Raw genomic sequence first — 22,833 nt, forward strand, 5'->3', positions numbered from 1 at the left:
CAGTGACTTCAGCAGGTGATTTTACTGATGAACTCATCCCACCTGTTCAAAAGGATGTTAATCAGTGAAATTACCTGGAATAGTTTGGACACCACTGGTTTAGAAGAATCAAACTAAATAATTTGAATCAAAATACAAATCAAAGAGAGAAACATTTTGCATAAATTTCTCCCCCTAAAATTTATAATTTCATATTTCCACAAGGAAGAATTATGAACAGTGTTTAGATCAATCTAACAAAATCAACAGAATTAAAATCAGAAACTGAAGGAGAAAAAGTGTTTGTGAATTTCGCTGTTTTCATGATGAAAAAAAAATCTTTAATATTTTGAGAGGAAGAACCGAACCATTTCCTTTGATGAAGGAAACAAAAACATGATAATCAAATCCATCAAGAAGTGAAGATGTTTTTAACCAAAAAAAAAAAAAAAAAAAAATCCATATTTTCCACAAAATTTAAAATTTCATCACACAGAATCAAAGTATCCCAGCATGCAGCAGGACTCCTGACACAGACGCCATCTCACACCTCGAAGACAGCAACACCTTGCTGACAGGTTAAACACCATGAACATCCAAACACAGGAGGTGATGGTCTAGTGGTTAAGTTGGGCTTGAGACCAGAGGATCCTTGGTTCAAACCCCAGTCTGACCAGAAAATCACTAAGGGCCCTTGGGCAAGGTCCTTAATCCCTAGTTGCTCCTGGTGTGTAGTGAGCACCTTGCATTGCAGCACCCTGACATCAGTGTTTGTGTGAATGTGAGGCATAATTGTAAAGCACTTTGAGCGTCTGTTGCAGACCAAAAAGCGCTCTGTAAATGCAGTCCATTTAACACTTCACACCACCTTTTAGTCCAAATCTTCTGCCACACTGAAAGCCACCTTTTTTTCCTCTTGGATTTCTTTTCAATAGTATGTAACAAGCCCCAGAACCGGGGTCTGTAGTTGGACCCAACCACAGCTGGCACTGCATCCGAGGGCTCTCTTCAAGATGGTGATCGTTCCTTTAATTGCAGACAACTGCACCTCATGTGCTCTTGGGTGACCGGGGATTACCTCAAGGTATTTCTTCAGGTTCTTCTTCATCAGGCCTGTTGCCCAACAACAACTGGGATGATATCGATGTCTTTCAATGACCATGTTGTTCGTAGGTCATTTTTCAGGTCTTGGTATTTCGTGATCTTTCCCCTTTCAGCTCGATTCAGGCCGTAGTCATTGGGGACTGTCACATGGATGATTTTGGCTGTTTTCTCTTGCTTGTTCCAGATGACAATATCAGGTTTGATTGCACCTCCTTCCATGTGTCTTCCTGCTGGGATCTCTGTCATAGAAGAAAGTTACTTTTCCGTTGGATGAGACTGGTGCTGGTTCATGCTCCCAGACGCTTTCTTTGACTTCCATCTCCAGTTCCTTGCATACTTTCCAGTGGACATATTGACAGATCTTGTTGTGTCTGGATGTATAATGTCCGTCTGCCAGGAGGATCTGATATGCTGATGTTAGATGGTTTACACTCTCAACAGCTGTATGACAGAATCAGCATTTATCATTCTGTGAGATCCCTGACATTTTTTAAAGCCATTTGTTAGAAGTCCCTGATCTTGTTTTTTCTGCATCAAAACCAAGTTCTCCATTTTTCAGCCATTGCATTGATCCAGCTTTGTCAATGTTTTCCTTTTCCAGTTCTTCTTGGAATCATCCGGCCCTTTTGTGTTGTTTCCATCTGTCCACTTGATGTGTTCATTCTCTTTTGCTGTATTGTTCTCTGGTCTGTCTTGCGAGTTTTGTTGCAGGTGTCAGATTGTTGCTTTTCTCTCTCTTCTAGGAGGTCTTCGGCCAAGTTTTTTGCCAGTTTGATGACTGACGTTTGCTCGGATAAAGTGTTCTTGTGATGTTGTCCTCCCTTTTTACGATTTCTTATTCAGAGCTCTTTAAGTACTGTCCAATACTTATTATAGATGCTCTGTAGGCTGGTTGATTTCAGTGAGACCCAGACCTCCTTCTCTGTGAGGGAGATATATTCTGTCCATGCACTGATTTCTGTATGTAATGGATCCGCAGTGAAGCTTCACTGCGGCCGGGCTGAGGACCTTGATGATGGGGAACGGTCCGATGTAGCGGTCTTTGAGTTTTGGTGAGTCGACCTGGAGCGGTATGTCCTTGGTAGAAAGCCACACCTCCTGCCCGGGCTGGTACGCAGGGGCCGGGGAACGCCGGCGATCTGCATGGGTCTTGGCCCTTGTCAGAGCCTTCAACAGGGCAGAACGGGCGGTCCACCACACCCGGCGGCACCTCCTGAGGTGGGCCTGGACTGAGGGCACTCCGACCTCTCCCTCCACAAGCGGGAACAATGGGGGCTGGTACCCCAAACACGCCTCAAACGGGGAGAGGCCGGTAGCAGACGAGACCTGGCTGTTATGGGCATATCCGATCCAGGCCAGATGGTTACTCCAGGCCGCCGGGTGCACGGAGGTCATGCAGCGAAGGGCCTGCTCCAGCTCCTGGTTAGCCCGTTCTGCCTGGCCGTTTTTCTGGGGGTGGTACCCGGACGAGAGACTCACGGTGGCCCCCAGCTCCTTACAGAAACTCCTCCAGACCTGCGAGGAGAACTGGGGACCACGATCTGATACGACGTCCGATGGTATCCCATGCAGACGCACGATGTGGTGGACCAGGAGGTCTGCCGTCTCCTGGGCCGTCGGGAGCTTCGGGAGGGCCATGAAGTGGGCCGCCTTGGAGAACCGGTCCACTATTGTGAGGATGACGGTGTTGCCCTGGGACGGCGGGAGGACCGTGATGAAGTCCAGACCGATGTGGGACCAGGGGCGATGAGGCACCGGCAGGGGCTGGAGGAGGCCCGTGGTCCTCCTATGGTCCGCCTTGCCCCTGGCACAGGTGGTACAGGCCTGGACGTAGTCCCGGACGTCGGCTTCCAGGGACACCCACCAGAAGCGCTGCTGGACAACTGCCACGGTCCTACGCACCCCGGGATGACAGGAGCGCTTGGATCCGTGACAGAAGTCCAAGACGGCAGCTCTGGCTTCTGGTGGGACGTAAAATCGGTTCTTAGGGCCGTTCCCCGGGTCCATGTTTCTTGCCAGGGCCTCCCGGACGGTCTTCTCCACATCCCAGGTGAGGGTGGCCACAACAGTGGACTCGGGGATGATGGTCTTGGTTGGATCCGACAGCTCAGCCTTGGCTTCCTCTTCGTGCACCCGGGACAGTGCGTCCGATCGTTGGTTCTTAGTCCCGGGGCGGTATGTTATCTGGAAGTCAAAGCGCCCAAAGAACAGAGACCAGCGGGCTTGCCTGGGGTTCAGCCGCTTGGCGGTCCGGATGTACTCCAGGTTCCGATGGTCCGTGAAAACCGTGAAGGGCAACGCCGCTCCCTCCAACAGGTGTCTCCACTCCTCAAGAGCCTCCTTCACCGCGAGGAGTTCCCGATTTCCCACGTCATAGTTGCGCTCAGCTGGGGTCAACCTGTGGGAAAAATAGGCACAAGGATGGAGAACCTTATTGGACTCCCCGCTCTGGGACAGCACGGCTCCTATCCCTGAGTCAGAGGCATCCACTTCGACAATAAACTGGCGATCAGGGTCAGGCTGCACCAGAACTGGTGCAGTCGAGAACCGACGTTTCAACTCCTTAAACGCGGCTTCGCACCGATCCGACCAGGTGAAGGGGACTTTAGTGGAGGTCAGGGCAGTCAGGGGGCTAACTACCTGACTGTACCCCTTAATGAACCTCCGGTAAAAATTTGCAAAGCCGAGGAACTGTTGCAGCTTCCTTCGGCTTGTTGGTTGGGGCCAATCTCTCACCGCCGCGACCTTGGCCGGATCAGGGGCGACAGAGTTGGAGGAGATGATGAACCCCAGAAAGGACAAAGAAGTGCGGTGGAACTCACACTTCTCGCCCTTCACGAACAACCGGTTCTCTAACAACCGCTGTAGGACCTGACGTACATGTTGGACATGGGTCTCAGGGTCCGGAGAAAAGATGAGTATATCGTCCAGATATACGAAGACAAACCGATGCAGGAAGTCCCGCAAGACCTCATTAACCAACGCTTGGAACGTCGCGGGGGCGTTAGTGAGGCCGAACGGCATGACCAGGTACTCAAAGTGACCTAACGGGGTGTTAAATGCCGTCTTCCATTCGTCTCCCTTCCGGATCCGAACTAGGTGGTACGCATTCCTAAGATCAAGTTTAGTGAAGATTTTGACTCCATGCAGGGGCGTGAACACCGAATCCAACTAAGGTAACGGGTATCGGTTGCGAACCGTGATCTCGTTCAGCCGTCTTTTTTGCCCACGAAAAAGAAACCTGCACCCATCGGGGATGTGGAGTTCCGGATCAGCCCGGCGGCTAAGGAGTCCCGGATGTAGGTCTCCATTGATTCGCGTTCCGGACCTGAGAGGTTGTACAGCCTGCTGGCCGGGTACTCAATGCCCGGGATCAAATCAATGGCACAATCGTACGGTCGGTGCGGGGGAAGAGCGAGTGCCAGATCTTTGCTGAAGATGTCAGCTAAATCGTGGTACTCCTTTGGCACCGCCGACAGATTGGGGGGAACTTTGACCTCCTCAGTAGCCGTCATGCCGGGTGGAACCGAGGATCCTAAACACTCCCGGTGGCAGGTTTCGCTCCACTGTGTCACAACCCCAGACGGCCAATCGATCCGGGGATTGTGCTTCACCATCCATGGGAACCCTAAAATCACTCGGGAGGTAGAAGGTGTTACGTGAAACACAATCTCCTCCCTCCCTGTGATTCCCAGACACAACCAAGGTCACTGGCTGTGTCTGATGTGTGATTAATGGAAGTAGGGTGCCATCTAGTGCCCGCACCTTCAAAGGTGAAGGCAGAGCCACGAGAGGGAGCCCCACTTCGTTTGCCCATCTGCTGTCCAGCAGATTCCCTTCCGATCCCGTGTCTACCAGTGCTGGGGCGTGAAGGGTTAAATCCCCACTCAGGATCGTTACTGGGATTCATGCCGATTTGCGGGGCTTTCCCGCGTGTGTGTTATGGCCCACCCTTAGCCCAGTTTCTAAGGACGGGCGTTGTAGTTTGACCGTTTGGGGCAGTCCTTTTGCATGTGCTCACATGAGCCACAGAAAAAACACTCCCCACGGGCCAGCCTCCTTTGTCTGATGTTTACTTTCATTTTGGCCCTGCTCGTGTCTATAGCTTCGTCAGCAGAGGGAGCTGTTGCCACACGGAGCTCTCTGGCAGTGAAGCGTGGGGACGATGACACCCTTTCGGAACCGGAAGGGAGAGGGGCGGCTCGGGCCTAGTCACGCCCCCCGGCCTGCTCCCGACGGCGTTCATTCAAACGGTTGTCTAAGCGTATAACTAAATCGACAAGCCCATCAAGATGGTGATCGTTCCCTTAATTGCAGACAACTGTACCTCATGTGCACTTGGGTGACCGAGGATTGTCTCAAGGTATTTCTTCAGGTTCTTCTTCATCAGGCCTGTTGCTCCCACCACAACTGGGATGATATCGATGTCTTTCAATGACCATGTTGTTCGTAGGTCATTTTTCAGGTCTTGGTATTTTGAGATCTTTCCCCTTTCCGCTCAATTCAGGCCGTAGTCATTGGGGACTGTCACATCAATGATTTTGGCTTTTTTCTCTTGCTTGTTCCAGATGACAATATCAGGTTTGATTGCACCTCCTTTGATGTGTCTTCCTGCTGGGATCTCTTTGTCGTAGAAGACAGTTACTGTTCCGTTGGATGAGACTGGTGCTGGCTCGTGCTCCCATACATGTTCTTTGACTTCCATCTCCAGTTCCTTGCAGATCTTCCAGTGGAGATATTGACAGATCTTGTTGTGTCTGGATGTATAATGTCCGTCTGCCATGAGGATCTGGCATGCTGATGTTAGATGGTTTACCCTCTCAACAGTTGAATGACAGAATCGGCATTTATCATTTTGTGAGATCCCTGACATTTGTTTGAATCCATTTGTTAGAAGTCCCTGATCTTGTGCTCCAATCAGAATTCTTTCTCCATCAAACCAGAGTTACCCATTTTTTAGCCACCGCACTGGTCCAACTTTGTCAATGTATTCCTTTTCGAGTTCTTCTTGGAATCGTCCGGCTCTTTTGTGCTGTTTCCATCTTTCCACTCGATGTTTTCCTTCTCTTTTGCTGTATTGTTCTCTGGTCTGTCTTGCAAGTTTTGTTGCAGGCATGAGACTGTTGCTTTTTTCCTCTTGTTTTTTTGCCAGTTTAGTGATCAAGGTCCGTTTGGTTAAGTCCTCGTGGTGTTGTGCGACCGTTTTTACAATTTCTTCTTCAGAGCTCTTTAAGTACTGTCCAATACTTATTACAGATGCTCTGTAGGCCTGGTTGATTTCAGTGAGACCCAGACCGCCTTCTCTGCGAGGGAGATATATTCTGTCCATGCACTGATTTCTGTATGTGACTTTGTGGAGGGTGAGCATCTTCCTGGTTTTTGGGTCCAACTTATTAAGCTCACATTGTGGCCAGTCCACTATGCCAAACCCATAGGTCACCACTGGTATTGCAAACTGGTTTATGGTGTGATCTTGTTTTTTGCTGTCAACTGTGTTTTGCAGATCTTTTTTAAGCGGTTTAGGTATTCTTGTGTTGTTTTTGTTCTCATTTTCTTGTGCTCAATTGTATTACTTTGTTCAATTCCCAAGGATTTGTATGTGGAGTCTGCAGCCAGATCTTCGATGTAGCTCCCTTCATCCAATTGTATGTTTTCGGGTTTTGTCTTTTTACCTTTTGTCATTGTGCATTTTGAGCATTTATCCAGTCCAAATTCCATACCAATGTCTTTTGAGAACTTATGGACAGTTTTCACGAGCTGACTGAGTCCCTTTTTTCCCCCCGTAATTTTATTTCATTCATTTAAAAGAAAAAACAGAAAAGCAAAATTAACAAAACATTACAAACCACTGAACGAAAAGGAGCAGTTTGGAAGAACAAGTCTTATATATTCTGCTCCTTTTTTACAATACAATCTTGCAAAGCATCATCAGTCGACATCATTGCATTTCTATGACTTTGTCACATGCCACCGACTTCTTTCCTAATTTTAACCATTATTTAAGAGACTACATCCCTAATAGATTACATTTTAAACTTCAAACATTCTAAACATTATTAACAGATTACATTTTTGGCTTTGTCACAGCCCACTTTCATAGTTTCATACTTACGAAATACGTCAAGTTTAATACGTTTTTTAAATAATTTAAGCGACCTTGATTCTTTGATTTCTTTGTTGAGGTTGTTCCATAATTTTACACCATTCACTGCAATACTCTGTTCCTTTATCTTGGTTCTGAATCTTGGTTTTTTAAAGACTTCTATGCCCTTCAAATTATAACTACTTACTCTTTTTCAAACATATTTTGAACGTTTATTGGTAAGGTATTGTTATTCGCTTGGTACATTATTTGTAGTAATTTCAAATCAACTAAATCATGAAATTTATGTACCCTATACTTAATGAACAATGGATTAGATGGATCTCTAAATCGACTGTTGCCAATCACTTTTAAAGCTCTTTTCTGCAAAATAAATAAAGGTTGTGTATACGTTGTACATGTTGATCCCCAGATTTCTACACAATAATTCAAATATGGAACAATCAATGAATTGTACAATGTTAATAATCCATAACTATTTAATGAATATTTAACTTTATGCAAAACAGCAATGGCTTTCGCTATCTTTCCTTTTATGTAATTTATGTGTGACTTCCATGTAAAATCTTAAGTCATATCCGATGTCATGCTCCTTCTTGGATCTTGCTGAGTGGGTCCATGATTAAGCAGAATAAAAGTGGTGAGAGTCTGTCTCCCTGAAGTATCCCTCTCTGAACTCGTACGTCTGGGATTGTTATTTGTCCCTCTGTGTGTTTTAGGGTGATGGTGGTGTTCCACTTGTTCATTTGTGCTCTCAGGAAAAATCTTATTTCCTCACTGATGTTGTAGAGTTCTAAACACCTCATGATCCAGGAGTGTGGTACACTGTCAAATGCGTTTTTGTAGTCAATCCAAGCCGTGCTGAGGTTGCTCCTCCTTTTTTTGCAATCCTCCAGGATAACTTTGTCTGTCAGTAACTGGTCTTAAGCTCCTAATCTTCTTCTGGAAGAACCTTTCTGTTAATTTTCCAGGTAGCCACCAGTGTCAAGATGTTCATAAATGTCATCAGTTATGATTTCTGTCAGCCATTTGTACGTTGTTGTTAGGCAGCAGATGGGTCTGTACTTGTTGGGAAGCTGTGTTTCTTTGGTCTTTAGAATTAGGCTTGTGTTCCCTGTTGTTAGCCAGTCTGGTGTGTCCTCTTCTCCGTTCAATATTTTTGTGAAAGCCACAGCATAATGTTGATGTAATGCTGTCAGTCTTTTCAGCCAAAAATTTGGGATTTTGTCGATGCCAGGTGCCTTGAAGTTACTGTATTCACTCATTTTCTTTCTGATGTCCTCTTCAGTGATTACAATTGCTGGCATTTGTTGTTTGTCTTTGTTTTTCTGTTTTATTTTTTCAATCCACTCAGCCTCTTGATGTTGTTTTGGGTTTTCAAAGAGAGGTCTCCAGAATTGTTCAATTTCTTCTCTCTCAATTGGCTGTTGTACTTCTATTGTGTCATTTGCCAGCTTTCTGTACACTACGTGGGCTGTCCGTAAAGTATCGGTCCTTTTTATTTAAAAAAAAAACTATATGGATTTCATTCATATGTTTTTACGTCAGGCAAGTTTGAACCCTTGTGCGCATGCGTGAGTTTTTCCATGCATGTCGGTGACGTCATTCGCCTGTGAGCACGCCTTGGGAAGGAGTGGTCCTGCCCCCTCGTCGGAATTTCATTGTCTGGAAATGGCGGAATGAAAAGGACTTTTTTCCATCAGATTTTTTTCAGAAGCTGTTAGAGACTGGCACCTGGAAACCATTCGAAAAATTTATCTGGCTTTCTGTGAAAATTTTGTGGGCTTCACAGAGAATAAGGACTGTTAACTGTCGCTTTAAGGACCCCTTTAAGGACGGTCGGCGCACCTCGCTCCGTGCCGCAATGACGCGGCACAAACCACTGGATAATTTCTAAGCTGATGGCTCTGTGGATACGAGACGTCGTGTGCTCTTTCTCTGGTAATAACAAGAGCTGGACATCAGCCATTTTCCGGCAGATTTCACTTTTAACCAGAGATTTTGTCATGGAATGCCGTGCGGAGGCTTCGCGCGTCACGACCGATTCGCTTGATGAGCGAGACAAAGAACGCCTCCGTTTCGGCGTGTCAGAGAACAAGTTACGACATGCCTATCTCGGCTTTCAATGCTTACCAGTCCAGTAAGTATCAGAGAAATTGTGGAGAGCTAGACATGTCCAAACTTGTCCACTGACACGCTGAAACGGAGGTGTTCTTTGTCTCGCTCATCAAGCGAATTGGTCGTGACGCGCGAAGCCTCCGCGCGGCGTTCCACGACAAAATCTCTGGTTAAAAGTGAAATCTGCCGGAAAATGGCTGATGTCCAGCTCTTGTGATTACCGGAGAAAGAGCACACGACGTCCCGTATCCACAGAGCTATCCATTTAGAAATGATACAGTGTTTTGTGCCGCGTTGTCGCAGCTCAGAGCGCGGCGCGCCAAGCGTCCTTAAAGGGGTCCTTAAAGCGACAGTTAACAGTCCTTATTCTCTGTGAAGCCCGCAAAATTTTCACCGAAAGCCAGATAAATTTTTCGAATGGTTTCCAGGTGCCAGTTTCTAACAGCTTCTGAAAAAAATCTGATGGAAAAAAGTCCTTTTCATTCCGCCATTTCCAGACAATAAAATTCTGACGAGGGGGCGGGACCACTCCTTCCCAAGGTGTGCTCACAGGCGAATGACGTCACCGACAGGCGTGGAAAAACTCACGCATGCGCACGAGGGTTCAAACTTGCCTGATGTAAAAACATATGAATGAAATCCATATAGTTTTTTAAAAAAATAAAAAGGACCGATACTTTACGGACAGCCCACGTATTCTGGGGTTTTTTGCAAATTGTTTATCTGTTTTGTTTGTATTTTCTTGTCTTTGTTCCTAATCTGTGTTGCGAAAGCTTTTACTAAGGCTTGATGTTCAGCCTCCCACCCAGCTGTTTATCTTCAACATTGTATTTTCTTTTAATGCAATTTACTTTAAGAAGATTCTTTTTGTGGTTTTGGTTTCCCAAAAATGTGGCCATTTGGGAGATCTCTGCTCTTAGGGAGTTGATTTTTTTTGTTGTAATTTCTTTTTCCATCGTGGCGCGGTATTCTTTTTCTTATTTGTGGTTCCGTTTCTCTCCAAATCTTGTGGGGCTAATTTACTTTGTATGTACCATGCCGCTCCATAATTTACTGAGTTTAACTCTGTCAATGTGGTTCCTTTTGGGACCAATTTAGTCAGTCCTATGTTAACTTTTTGCAGGCTAATTTTGAATTTTGTATTCTCCTTTAGTTTAGTCAGCTTTGGCGTTCTTTCATGTCCATTTTTCTTGTTTCTTCAATCTTATTTGCCAATTCCTCTTCTAGTTCCTGCTGTTCTGGGTCTGTGTGCACCTGTATATTGTTTTGTAGATGAGCTGGTGAACGGCTCGTTTTTTCGGGGGGGCACTGAGTTGCTCGTTTTTTCGGGGAGCAGTGAGTTGCTCGTTTTTTCGGGGGGCAGTGAGTTGCTCGTTTTTTCGGGGGGCAGTGAATGGTTCGTTTTTTTCGGGGGGCAGTGAATGGTTCATTTTTTTCGGGGGGCAGTGAATGGTTCGTTTTTTTCGGGGGGCAGTGAGTTGCTCGTTTTTTCGGGGGGCAGTGAATGGTTCGTTTTTTTCGGGGGGCAGGGAATGGTTCATTTTTTCGAGGGGCAGTGCGTGATTTCTTTTTTGTTGGGGTTGTGTTTGACACCTACTTTTTCTTTGGTGTGAGGGGTTTGCTTGATAAAGTTGTGATAAAGTTTGTGATAAAGTTGGATTTTTGGGTGGTGAGTTGCTTACTTAGGGTGTCTTTTTTACTTGGGCAGTGGTGGTGGAATATTTTTTTGCCATTCTCCACTTCTCTTTGTCTGGTTGTTGGTGTATTTTAATTTGGCATATTCCATTGCCCACAGCAGTATCCAGTCTTCCTCCCTCTTCCACTGACTCCTTTCAAACTGAAGTTGCTTCCCTTTATCCATCAACTGATGATCTTTTATCGCTTCCTTTTGGGCATCTTCCTTTATTTTTTGTATTTCCTCTGCTGTCAGATATTTTGTGATTTGTGAGGCGATCGATTGCAGTTTTGCAGTTGTGGTGGCTTCTTTCTTTTCTGGTGGTAGATCCGCTTCTTTTATGCGTTCCTCAAATACTGCCTTTTTCTTTCTGCCCCACTTCTCATGCCTTGAGTAAGTGAAGCAGTGAAAGATCTTTTTTTTCTCTTCAATGGTCCAATTTACTGTGGCATAGTTTTGTTTGATTCTTCTGGCCCATTGATGCTGTTGTTGCTGGAGTCCAGGATCAGAACTATGCTGATCTGGTGGATTATCCAGCTGAGTGCTTCCACAGGAGATTTGTCCTGTGTGGTTTGTCCTTTGTGGCTTCACAGTGTCCTTCTGTTCCAGTATTTTTCACCAATCAGAACAGCTAAATGGTTTTCTTCTTGTTTGCCGCTCCTTTTGTTGCTCTGAGCTGTTCATGTGACCAGATGCTTTTCCATATTTACAGCTTTTATCACTGTCATCAGTCTCAGTTCCAGAAGTGTCTGAACTCCTGCCACTGGTATCTGGTTGTAAATGACTGTTTGGACCTGAGTTGCTGGCTGGTTGTGGTCCTCCATCGTCCTCTCCATCAGCTTCTGCTGTCAGTGTTCTGTGTACAGATGAGCTGCTGGCTACAGGCTCAGCCTCTGTGCTCTCATCACTTGGGCTTTGATGAAGCTGTGATGACTCTGGTTTTTCATCATCATTTTCACTCTTCACAGGGACGGCAGTGAAACCAAACTTGGTGAGATCTGCCTCCTCCAGCTGCTGAAGCTGCTCTCCCTGCTGACTTATCCACAACTTCTCTTCTTCTTTAATGTCCTCCTGGTCAACACTCAGATTCCATTCCTGGTGTTCAGGGAGAGTTTCTTCTTTAATCACCAACAACTGCTGCATGTCTCTTTTGTTCTCTTCTTTTAAATGACATATTTCTTCTTCCTGGTCTGTGATCATTCCTTCATCAGCAGGTGTTCTCTGTAGTTTCAACATGTTCCTCAACTGCTGGATTTCAGACATGTTTGTAGAAAGACCTCTTCACGAAGGAATTCTACTTTAAAAGCAGCGTTGTTGGAGCCAAAATAACTGGTCCTAACGCGACCGAAGCTAACAGCGCTGTCCTGTGTCCTGGGTGAATTATCATGTGTCTTTTCAGGGTGCTCTTATCTCCAAATCTGCAACCACATTCAGAACAGCCAAATTGTTTGTGTCCTATGTGAATTGTGTGTTTTTTTCAGGTCGCCCTTTTGTCCAAATCTTTGACCACATTCAGAACACATTCAGTTGTATGAATTATCATGTGTCTTTTCAGGGTGCTCTTATCTCCAAATTTGCGACAACATTCATAACAGCCAAATGTGAATTATCATGTGTCTGTTCAGGTCGCACCTCTGCCAAAATCTTCGACCACATTCAGAACAGTCAAATTGTTTGTCTTTTTTTTTTTCATTTGTCTTGAATTTCCTTCTACAAGAGTGCAGTGGGCTCCAGACCCGGGGTCTAAAGCTGCACCCTTAACATTACTGACTATGTATCCGAGGGCTCTCTTCAAGATGGTGACCTTTCTTCTCCTCAAATACTGCCTTTGATCTCCTGCCTGTGTGAATTATCATGTGTCTGTTCAGGTCGTACCCTTGTCCAAATCTTCGACCACATTCAGAACAGCCAAACTGTTTGTGTCCTGTGTGAATTATGTGTTTTTTCAGCTCATCCTGTTGTCCAAATCTTTGATCACATTCAGAACAGACAAACTGTTTTTGTCTTTTTTTTTCATTTGCCTTAAATGTATCCGAGGGGTCTCTTCAAGATGGTGACCTTTCCTCTCCTCAAATACTGCCTTTGATCTCCTGCCCCACTTCTCACGTTTGAGTAGGGGAAGCAGTGAGAGATCTTTTTCTTCTCCCCAATGGACCAATTTACAATGACGCAGTTTCACTGGATTCTTTTAGCCCATTGATGGTGTTGTTGCTGGGGTCCAGGATCAGAACTATCTGGTGGATGACACCGCTGATCTGTTGGATGACCCAGCTGAGTGCTGCTACAGAGGAGATGTCTCCCCACAGCACTGGGAGAAGCTTTGTGGAGGTTTTAGCTGGGGTTTGTTTCTTTTGAAACATCCTCATACCAAGATCTCTCCTGGCAAAACCCTTCACAGTGGTACCGAGGACACTCGAGGCTTGTGTCCAGGAGGAACTCCAACCCACCCCTTGTCTCCAACCCACTTTTTGTCTTGTATGAATTATCTCGTGTGTCTTTTCAGGTTGCTCTTATCTCCAAATCTGCGACCACATTCAGAACAGCCAAATTGTTTGTGTCCTGTGTGAATTATGTGTTTTTGCAGGTCACCCTTTTGTCCAAATCTTTGATTCAGAACAGTCAAATGGTTTCTTTCCTGTCTGAATTGTCTTCTGTTTCTGTGTTTTACTCCAATCAGAACAGCTCAATGGTTTCACGCTTGCTTGCCTCACCTTGTATTGCTCTGAACTGTTCGTGGGTCCAGATGCTTGAGAATACATAAATTCTGTCTCAGCAATGTTGCATTTGCTTGAACTAACAATACTGATATTTTTTCGACAGGTAAAACATGACTGAATTTCTCTGGTCTGTTCCCAGTCATAACTGTCATCAGTCTCAGTTCCAGAACTGTCTGAACTCCTGCCACTGGTATCTGGTTGTAAATGCCTGTTTGGACCTGAGTTGCTGGCTGGTTGTGGTCCTCCATCGTCCTCTCCATCAGCTTCTGCTGTCAGTGTTCTGTGTACAGATGAAAGCGGTTTTTGTCAAACAGTCAGACGAGTCAGTAAACTGAGGCAGTTCTTATCATCATCATCAATTCATCAATTTTATTTATATAGCACCAAATCACAACAAACAGTTGCCCCAAGGCACCTTATATTGTAAGGCACGGCCATACAATAATTACGTAAAAACCCCAACGGTCAAAACGACCCCCTGTGAGCAAGCACTTGGCGACAGTGGGAAGGAAAAACTCCCTTTTAACAGGAAGAAACCTCCAGCAGAACAAGGCTCAGGGAGGGGCAGTCTTCTGCTGGGACTGGTTGGGGCTGAGGGAGAGAACCAGGAAAAAGACATGCTGTGGAGGGGAGCAGAGATCAATCACTAATGATTAAATGCAGAGTGGTGCATACAGAGCAAAAAGAGAAAGAAACACTCAGTGCATCATGGGAACCCCCCAGCAGTCTAAGTCTATAGCAGCATAACTAAGGGATGGTTCAGGATCACCTGATCCAGCCCTAACTATAAGCTTTAGCAAAAAGGAAAATTTTAAGCCTAATCTTAAAAGTAGAGAGGGTGTCTGTCTCCCTGATCTGAATTGGGAGCTGGTTCCACAGGAGAGGAGCCTGAAAGCTGAAGGCTCTGCCTCCCATTCTACTCTTACAAACCCTAGGAACTACAAGTAACCCCGCAGTTGATATGAGGTCCCTAAGATAAGATGGGACCTGATTATTCAAAACCTTATAAGTAAGAAGAAGAATTTTAAATTCTATTCTAGAATTAACAGGAAGCCAATGAAGAGAGGCCAATATGGGTGAGATATGCTCTCTCCTTCTAGTCCCCGTTAGTACTCTAGCTGCAGCATTTTGAATTAACTGAAGGCTTTTCAGGGAACTTTTAGGACAACCTGATAATAATGAATTACAATAGTCCAGCCTAGAGGAAATAAATGCATGAATTAGTTTTTCAGCATCACTCTGAGACAAGACCTTTCTAATTTTAGAGATATTGCGTAAATGCAAAAAAGCAGTCTTACATATTTGTTTAATATGCGCATTGAAGGACATATCCTGATCAAAAATGACTCCAGGATTTCTCACAGTATTACTAGAGGTCAGGGTAATGCCATCCAGAGTAAGGATCTGGTTAGACACCATGTTTCTAAGATTTGTGGGGCCAAGTACAATAACTTCAGTTTTATCTGAGTTTAAAAGCAGGAAATTAGAGGTCATCCATGTCTTTATGTCTGTAAGACAATCCTGCAGTTTAGCTAATTGGTGTGTGTCCTCTGGCTTCATGGATAGATAAAGCTGGGTATCATCTGCATAACAATGAAAATTTAAGCAATGCCGTCTAATAATACTGCCTAAGGGAAGCATGTATAAAGTGAATAAAATTGGTCCTAGCACAGAACCTTGTGGAACTCCATAATTAACCTTAGTCTGTGAAGAAGATTCCCCATTTACATGAACAAATTGCAATCTATTAGATAAATATGATTCAAACCACCGCAGCGCAGTGCCTTTAATACCTATGGCATGCTCTAATCTCTGTAATAAAATTTTATGGTCAACAGTATCAAAAGCAGCACTGAGGTCTAACAGGACACGCACAGAGATGAGTCCACTGTCTGAGGTCATAAGAAGATCATTTGTAACCTTCACTAATGCTGTTTCTGTACTATGATGAATTCTGAAACCTGACTGAAACTCTTCAAATAGACCATTCCTCTGCAGATGATCAGCTGTTTTACAACTACCCTTTCAAGAATTTTTGAGAGAAAAGGAAGGTTGGAGATTGGCCTATAATTAGCTAAGATAGCTGGGTCAAGTGATGGCTTTTTAAGTAATGGTTTAATTACTGCCACCTTAAAAGCCTGTGGTACATAGCCAACTAATAAAGATAGACTGATCATATTTAAGATCGAAGCATTAATTAATGGTAGGGCTTCCTTGAGCAGCCTGGTAGGAATGGGGTCTAATAGACATGTTTGGTTTGGAGGAAGTGACTAATGAAAATAACTCAAGACAGAACAATGAGAGAGAAAGAGTCTAACCAAATACCAGCATTACTGAAAGCAGCCAAAGATAACGATATGTCTTTGGGATGGTTATGAGTATTTTTTTCTCTAATAGTTAAAATTTTATTAGCAAAGAAAGTCATGAAGTCATTACTAGTTAAAGGAATACTCGGCTCAATAGAGCTCTGACTCTTTGTCAGCCTGGCTACAGTGCTGAAAAGAAACCTGGGGTTGTTCTTATTTTCTTCAATTAGTAATGAGTAGTAAGATGTCCTAGCTTTACGGTGGGCTTTTTTTTATAGAGCAACAGACTCTTTGTCCAGGCTAAGTGAAGATCTTCTAAATTAGTGAGGCGCCATTTCCTCTCCAACTTACGGGTTATCTGCTTTAAGCTGCGAGTCTGTGAGTTATACCACGCAGTCAGGCCCTTCTGATTTAAGGCTCTCTTTTTCAGAGGAGCTACAGCATCCAAAGTTGTGCTCAATGAGGATGTAAAACTATTGACGAGATAATCTATCTCACTCACAGAGTTTAGGTAGCTACTCTGCACTGTGTTGGTATATGGCACTGGAGAACATAAAGAAGGAATCATGTCCTTAAACCTAGTTACAGCGCTTTCCAAAAGACTTCTATGTAATGAAACTTATTCCCCACTGCTGGGTAGTCCATTAAAGTAAATGTAAATGTTATTAAGAAATGATCAGACAGAAGGGGGTTTTCAGGGAATACTGTTAAGTCTTCAATTTCCATACCATAAGTCAGAACAAGATCTAAAGTATGGTTAAAGTGGTGGATGGACTCATTTACATTTTGAGCGAAGCCAATTGGGTCTAATAATAGATTAAATGCAGTGTTGAGGCTGTCAGTCTCAGCATCTATGTGGATGTTAAAATCGCCCACTATAATTATCTTATCAGAGTTAAGCACTAAGTCAGACAAAAGGTCTGAAAATTCACAGAGAAACTCACAGTAACGACCAGGTGGACGATAGATAAATAAAACTGGTTTTTGGGACTTCCAATTTGGATGGACAATACTAAGAGTCAAGCTTTTAAGTGAATTAAAGCTCTGTCTGGCTTTTTGATTAATTAATAAGCTGGAGTGGAAGATTGCTGCTAATCCTCCCCCTCGGCCCGTGCTACGAATGTTCTGGCAGTTAGTGTGACTCGGGGGTGTTGACTTATTTAAACTAACATATTCATCCTGCTGTAACCAGGTTTCTGTAAGGCAGAATAAATCAATATGTTGATCAATTATTATATCATTTACTAACAGGGACTCAGAAGAGAGAGACCTAATGTTTAATAAACCACATTTAACTGTTTTAATCTGTGGTGCAGTTGAAGGTGCTATATTATTTTTTCTTTTTGAATTTTTATACTTAAATTTTTACTGGTTGTTGGTGGTCTGGGAGCAGGCACCGTCTCTACGGGGATGGGGTATTGGGGGGATGGCAGTGGGAGAGAAGCTGCAGAGAGGTGTGTAAGACTACAACTCTGCTTTCTATGTCACCTACTTGAATGTTTCTCTTAGGCTTGTGCCATCGTTGTCTGACCATGATGTTGTGGAGGTACTCCTTCCTCCAACGGCTCCAGAACTGCTCTGCCAGATACTGAATTTGGCGCCATCTCTTTTGTCCAAACAGGTCCTCCCGAACAAACCTTCCTGGGGGAGGTAAAGCAGTGGTAGCCTTCATGGTGATGAGGTGATTACGAGTCAGTGGTTCCAAACTGTTCGGATCGTTGAGGTTGTCTGTTGTGAGTGGGCGGCTGTTTACGATCGCTGCTGTTTCGTACAAAAAGGTCCTTAAGGAAGTGTCATTGAGTCGACCAGGCGAGAGGATGAGTGCATAGTTCAGAATATTTCTCACAGTCCTTATTTGTCGCTCCCACACTCCACCAGCGTAGCTTGCATGAGGTGCATTGAAGACAAAGTCACATTGTTTTTCTGTGAGGAAAGTTGCCAGTTTCTCAGCATCAACTTCCTGTAGAGCTGCATTCAATTCATTTTTGGCACCTACAAAATTGGTACCGTGGTCACATTTAATCTGTCTGACTGAGCCTCATAATGCAATAAAGCATCGCAGTCCATTGATAAATGCATCAGTTGTGAGATCATCTAACATTTCAACATGAATGGCAGTAGAAACATCTTTTGTGTTCTTTCCGTCCTTGCTTTGTCAGAAATGGACCAAAAACATCCATGCCGCAGTATGTAAAAGGTGGAGAGGGTTCCATTCTTTCTATTGGGAGATCACTCATTTTCTGACCTTTTACAGGTCTCCTAAGTTTACGACAAAACACACACTGGCGAACATACATCAAATTTCATTGTCAAGCCCTTGCCTTGATGATTAACCCTTTCATGGCAGTGTGCAATTATCAGTTTTGTGACATGATGCTCTCTAGGAATGACAGTCGGGTGTTTGAATAAGCTTGGAAGGGATAAGTGATGCAGTCCTCCTCCCACCTTGAGCACAGCATCTCTGTCCAAAAACATGTCAAGAGGGTGCAGTTTGTCATTACTTGGTAATGGTCTACCTTTGCTTAGTAACTTTATTTCTTCCTGATATGCTTGTCTTTGGAGATCTTTGATGATTACAAGCTCTGCTTTTTATCGTTCACTCAAAGTAGTGTGTGCATTTAACTTATCTTTTAGCAGACGGCGTCTGAGACGTGCTACAGCACCTATGGCATGAGACCAGGATGACAACTTTACCAGGCAGTCAGCAAGACTCACATGTTCAGCTGTTTGTGTGTGTAATGTTTGCACCTTCCTCACTTCTGGGTCTCCGATTGGAAGTTCAATACTCTCCTTTGTGGGGTGGTGTATTTCCTTTTCCCACAGGAATTTAGGACCTGTGAGCCAGTCAGATGACAGTAGTTCATCCATTGTTGTTCCCCTGGATACCTTGTCTGCAGAATTTTCACAGGTGGGAACATAAAACCATTGTTTGGGGGGGGGGTTGTACTATTGCGAATCTTCTGCACTCTATTCGCGACAAAAGTATGGAAGCGTCTTCCTTCGTTATTTATGTATCCAAGAATGACCTCTGAATCTGTCCAAAAGAACTCTTCCACATTGTTATACAGTAGCTCTTCTCTGCGCATGTTACTCACTGTGACAGACTGCTGCTGCAGTGAGTTCCAACCTTGGGATGGTGGTGACCTTTGTGTGAGAGACACGAGCCTTTCCCATGACAAAAGCACAGTGGACATCTGTTACGGTTTATCAGTCTTAGATATGAACCAGCGGTGCCTGCATCTGAAAAATGATGCAGTTCCTTTTTCACCACTTCTCCAAAGCCATCAGGCACATAACATCTAGCTATCTGCAATTTCTCTAGTTTGATGAGATCTTTTCTCCAACACTCCCACCGTGGCCTTAGATGTTCAGGCAGCGGGTCATCCCATCCAGTACCATGACGACACATCTCCTGCAGGATTTTTTTGCCAGTGAGGAGGTAGGGGGCGACAAATCTCAGAGGATCATATACTGCTGCTACTACAGTGGACAATACTCCACGCCGTGTAGGAGGTTGTTCTCTCAGCACAATGTTGAATGAGAAGCAGTCCTTTTCTCTGCTCCAGTGAATACCCAGTGCGCTCTCTGTTACCTCAGAGAAAGCAAGGTCCTTTGTTTTGATATCTGTTGCATGTTCTGATGCTGGTATGCTGTTCAGAAGTGCATCGCTGTTCAATACAAACTTGTGTAGCCGCAGACCACCTTTTGCACAAATTTCACGAGCCTCTTGTACCAGCCGTATACCATCTTCTACTGTCTTTGCACTTGTTACTCCATCATCCACATAGAAGTCTCTGGCTATGAACTGAGAACATAGTGGGAATTCAAGACTGTTCTCATTGGCTAGGTGTTTTAGCCAATAATTTGCACACCCAGGGGAGGAGACAGCACCAAACAGATGTACTGTCATCCTGTACACTTGTGACTGTGTGCTTACATCTCCATTTTTCCACCACAAGAAGCGGAGGTAGTTGCGATCATTCTTTTGGACTTGAAACTGGTGAAACATTTTCTCTGTGTCACATATTAGAGCTATTTAATGCTGCCGGAAGCGTAGAAGAACACCTGTCATATTGTTAATCATGTCTGGTCCAGCTAGGAGTTGCTCATTGAGACTGGTTCCTTTATGCTTGGCTGAACAGTCAAAAACCACACACAGCTTATCAGGGTTCTTTGAATGATAGATGCCATGATGTGGTATATACCACGTTTCACCAGGAAATGTGTCATCTTGAGCTTCCTCAGCATCACCTCTTTGAATGATGTCATTCATGTACTTAACATAATCTTCCTTGTATGTCTCGTCTCTGGCAAATTTCCTCTTGAGTTGGTTAAGTCGGACCTCTGCGAGCTGTCTTATCAGGCATCTGTGGTCTTTCCTTAAAGGGGAGTGGCATTTCATAATGCCCTTGTTCAGTTTTCCTTATGCCTTTCTTAAGTTTGTCGAGGAAGATGAGATCCTCTTGTGACACTGTTCTGTAATTTTTGCTGACCTCTTTGAAGTCACTTTCCAAAGCAGGAACTGCATCCATGGGAGTTACTGGAGAGATCTCTTTTACAGTAACATGGTGACAAAGGCTACCTATCATATCAGTCTCAAGGCAAGGCTCTGAGCTGCCAACTATACTCCATCCTAAGTCTGTTTGCACAGCATGAGGCTAATCATCTTGGCTTAGTATCACTCGTCTTGGTGCTAAGGCTCGGAGACAGTTATAACCAATCAAGAGAGCTACTTCACAACTGAGGAGTGGTGGGACTTCATTGATGATTGGTGATGTGACTCCAGCGTTTGGCTGTTTCACAAGTCGGTATGTGATTGCGGTTTGCAGGAATACAGTCCTTTGTGTTTGCAGGAGGGAGCTGGATAACTGTTGTAGAGCTGTAGCCCCTAACACGAAGACCACACACCTTTCCACTGCTTACAACTGTATTCTTTCCCATCATGGTAGTTAGTTTCAGTTTCACTGGACAAACATCGGTTTGCAGTTCATGACTCACATCCTGATCAATAAAGGCGGTGTCACTTTGTGTGTCCAATAGTGCACAGACAAGTTTTTCCTTGCATGGATTTGTAGCTGATGACACCCACACTGGAACTATCACTGAGGTGTTGACAGATTGTCCTTCTCTGGTAATGTTATGTGACATGGTGGTTGTTGTCTCCGGTGTGTTAATTTGTGCTGCATTTTCAATATTCATGACTTTCTCTTTTCAGCTCACTGCTGTAATTTACATCATGAAGGCAGCTTGGGTGCTTTTTTGTACATATGTCACAAGTAAGGTGGGATCTACAGTCCTTCACACTGTGACCTGGTTTCAAACAGCCATAGCACAATTTATGGTCCTTGACAGATGACCTTCGATCTTTCAGAGACATTTTCATGAGGTTTGGGCACTTGTGGAGTTGATGTGTGTCTTGGCATAACATGCATGGAGATCCAATGCATGTTTTATGAGTACATTGTTCATCTCTTTGTACAGTTGTTTTTGTATTGAATACACTGGCTTTGTTTCTTTTATTGTCTTTTGGATTGCCTTTGTCGCCTGTTGTCTCCAGAGAATGAAGTGCATGAATGGAGGTGACTGGGTTACAGGCAACTTCCGCTTCCTCTGACAGAAATGCAGCAAAATCATTGAAGCAGGGAAACTCGTTACCTTCCATCAGGGCCTTTGTAACATGGCGATTCCACCTGGCAGCGAACCAGTCTGGCAGTTTCTGTATGAGCCTTTGATTTTCTTCACAGTCATTTAATATTTCCAGGCCCTTTACATGAGGCATAGCAAGCATGCATGCATTTGTGAAATCTGAAAAGCGTCTTAGCCCTTCACCGTCTTCAGACTGTATTTTTGGCCAACCTGATAGCCTCTCTATGAATGCCCTTTGAATAACGAATGCCTGGCCGTACCGCTGGTTAAGCTTTTCCCAGGCATCTCGGTAAGCTTCTTCATCATTTCTGAAGAAGGTTCCCTCAAGGCATTTATGAGCTGGACCGCTCACAGACCATTTAAGGTAGTACAGTTTGTCTGCAGCGGAGATGCCCTTTTGATCGATCAGTGACATGAAGGAGGATTTCCATTCAATAGAGGATTGGCTCTCCATTGAACACCGTCGGCTCAGGTGTAGGAAGTCTGTTCATCATTATGTTATCTTGAACTGCCCTTGCAAGCTGAGCGACGCTAGGGGTTACTGATGACGTAGGTGTGTTAGATGGCAGCTGAGATGCGCTACTGGGGATGACTTGCTCACTTCTGACTGACTGGACGTCCCCCACCTGTGTTATTTGTCTGTTGTAGGTTTCAAGCCTGGCTCGGGCTGCTTCCACATCCTTCTCAGCCTGCAGACGCTCCAACTCAGATCTTTGAATTTCCATTTCTTTCTTGTGTTGTTGCTCTAAAGCCTTAATCCTTTCCTTCTGCTTTCTTTCCTCTTGAACAATCTTGTATTCAGCCTCTTTCGCTGCTAGCTCTGCAGCTGCATCAGCCCGTTTTGATGCAAGGTAAGAAGATGAGGAATGGTGGGTGATATTTGAATTTGCAGCAGTAGAAGCGTATATGGAGAGAGTATAGTCATGATCCACAAGCTCATGTAGATGATTTCTTACATTTTCTGCATCAAAATCTCCATCAATGCCAGATAATCTTTCAAAGATGATTTTCATGTCATGAGTTACCGCTTCACAAGCATCAATTTTTCTCCGTAAATCTGCTGGTGGTGCCACATGGCTCCTTATTTCAGCGTACAGTTTCATGATGTCATCTTTCCCTTTTTCTAATATGTCTGCGAGTGATGACAGATTTATTTCACTTAGGTCTGATTTTCATTTTCCCTCG

General features: G+C 44.4%; 1 protein-coding gene and 3 long non-coding RNA genes across 4 annotated transcripts in view; 1 reads left to right on the forward strand and 3 right to left on the reverse strand.

Annotated features, from left to right (window-relative positions):
- LOC117530232 (putative mediator of RNA polymerase II transcription subunit 26) overlaps positions 1-22,833 on the forward strand; it is a 792,446-nt gene that overhangs the window by 583,471 nt on the left and 186,142 nt on the right. The gene's annotated exons all lie outside the window — the stretch shown is intronic.
- On the reverse strand, positions 8,499-10,049 carry LOC117530268. Its single transcript, XR_004566277.1, has 2 exons — positions 9,998-10,049; positions 8,499-8,651 (listed from the first exon to the last, which is right to left on the reverse strand). It is a non-coding gene; the product is annotated as an uncharacterized LOC117530268 (long non-coding RNA).
- On the reverse strand, positions 10,818-21,613 carry LOC117530276. The gene is made up of 3 exons (XR_004566284.1): positions 21,602-21,613; positions 12,028-12,037; positions 10,818-11,141 (listed from the first exon to the last, which is right to left on the reverse strand). It is a non-coding gene; the product is annotated as an uncharacterized LOC117530276 (long non-coding RNA).
- On the reverse strand, positions 12,934-13,614 carry LOC117530258. The gene is made up of 3 exons (XR_004566267.1): positions 13,445-13,614; positions 13,057-13,059; positions 12,934-12,973 (listed from the first exon to the last, which is right to left on the reverse strand). It is a non-coding gene; the product is annotated as an uncharacterized LOC117530258 (long non-coding RNA).

This window comes from Thalassophryne amazonica, chromosome 18 (assembly GCF_902500255.1).
Source record: "Thalassophryne amazonica chromosome 18, fThaAma1.1, whole genome shotgun sequence".
In the NCBI taxonomy this organism is placed as follows: domain Eukaryota; kingdom Metazoa; phylum Chordata; class Actinopteri; order Batrachoidiformes; family Batrachoididae; genus Thalassophryne; species Thalassophryne amazonica.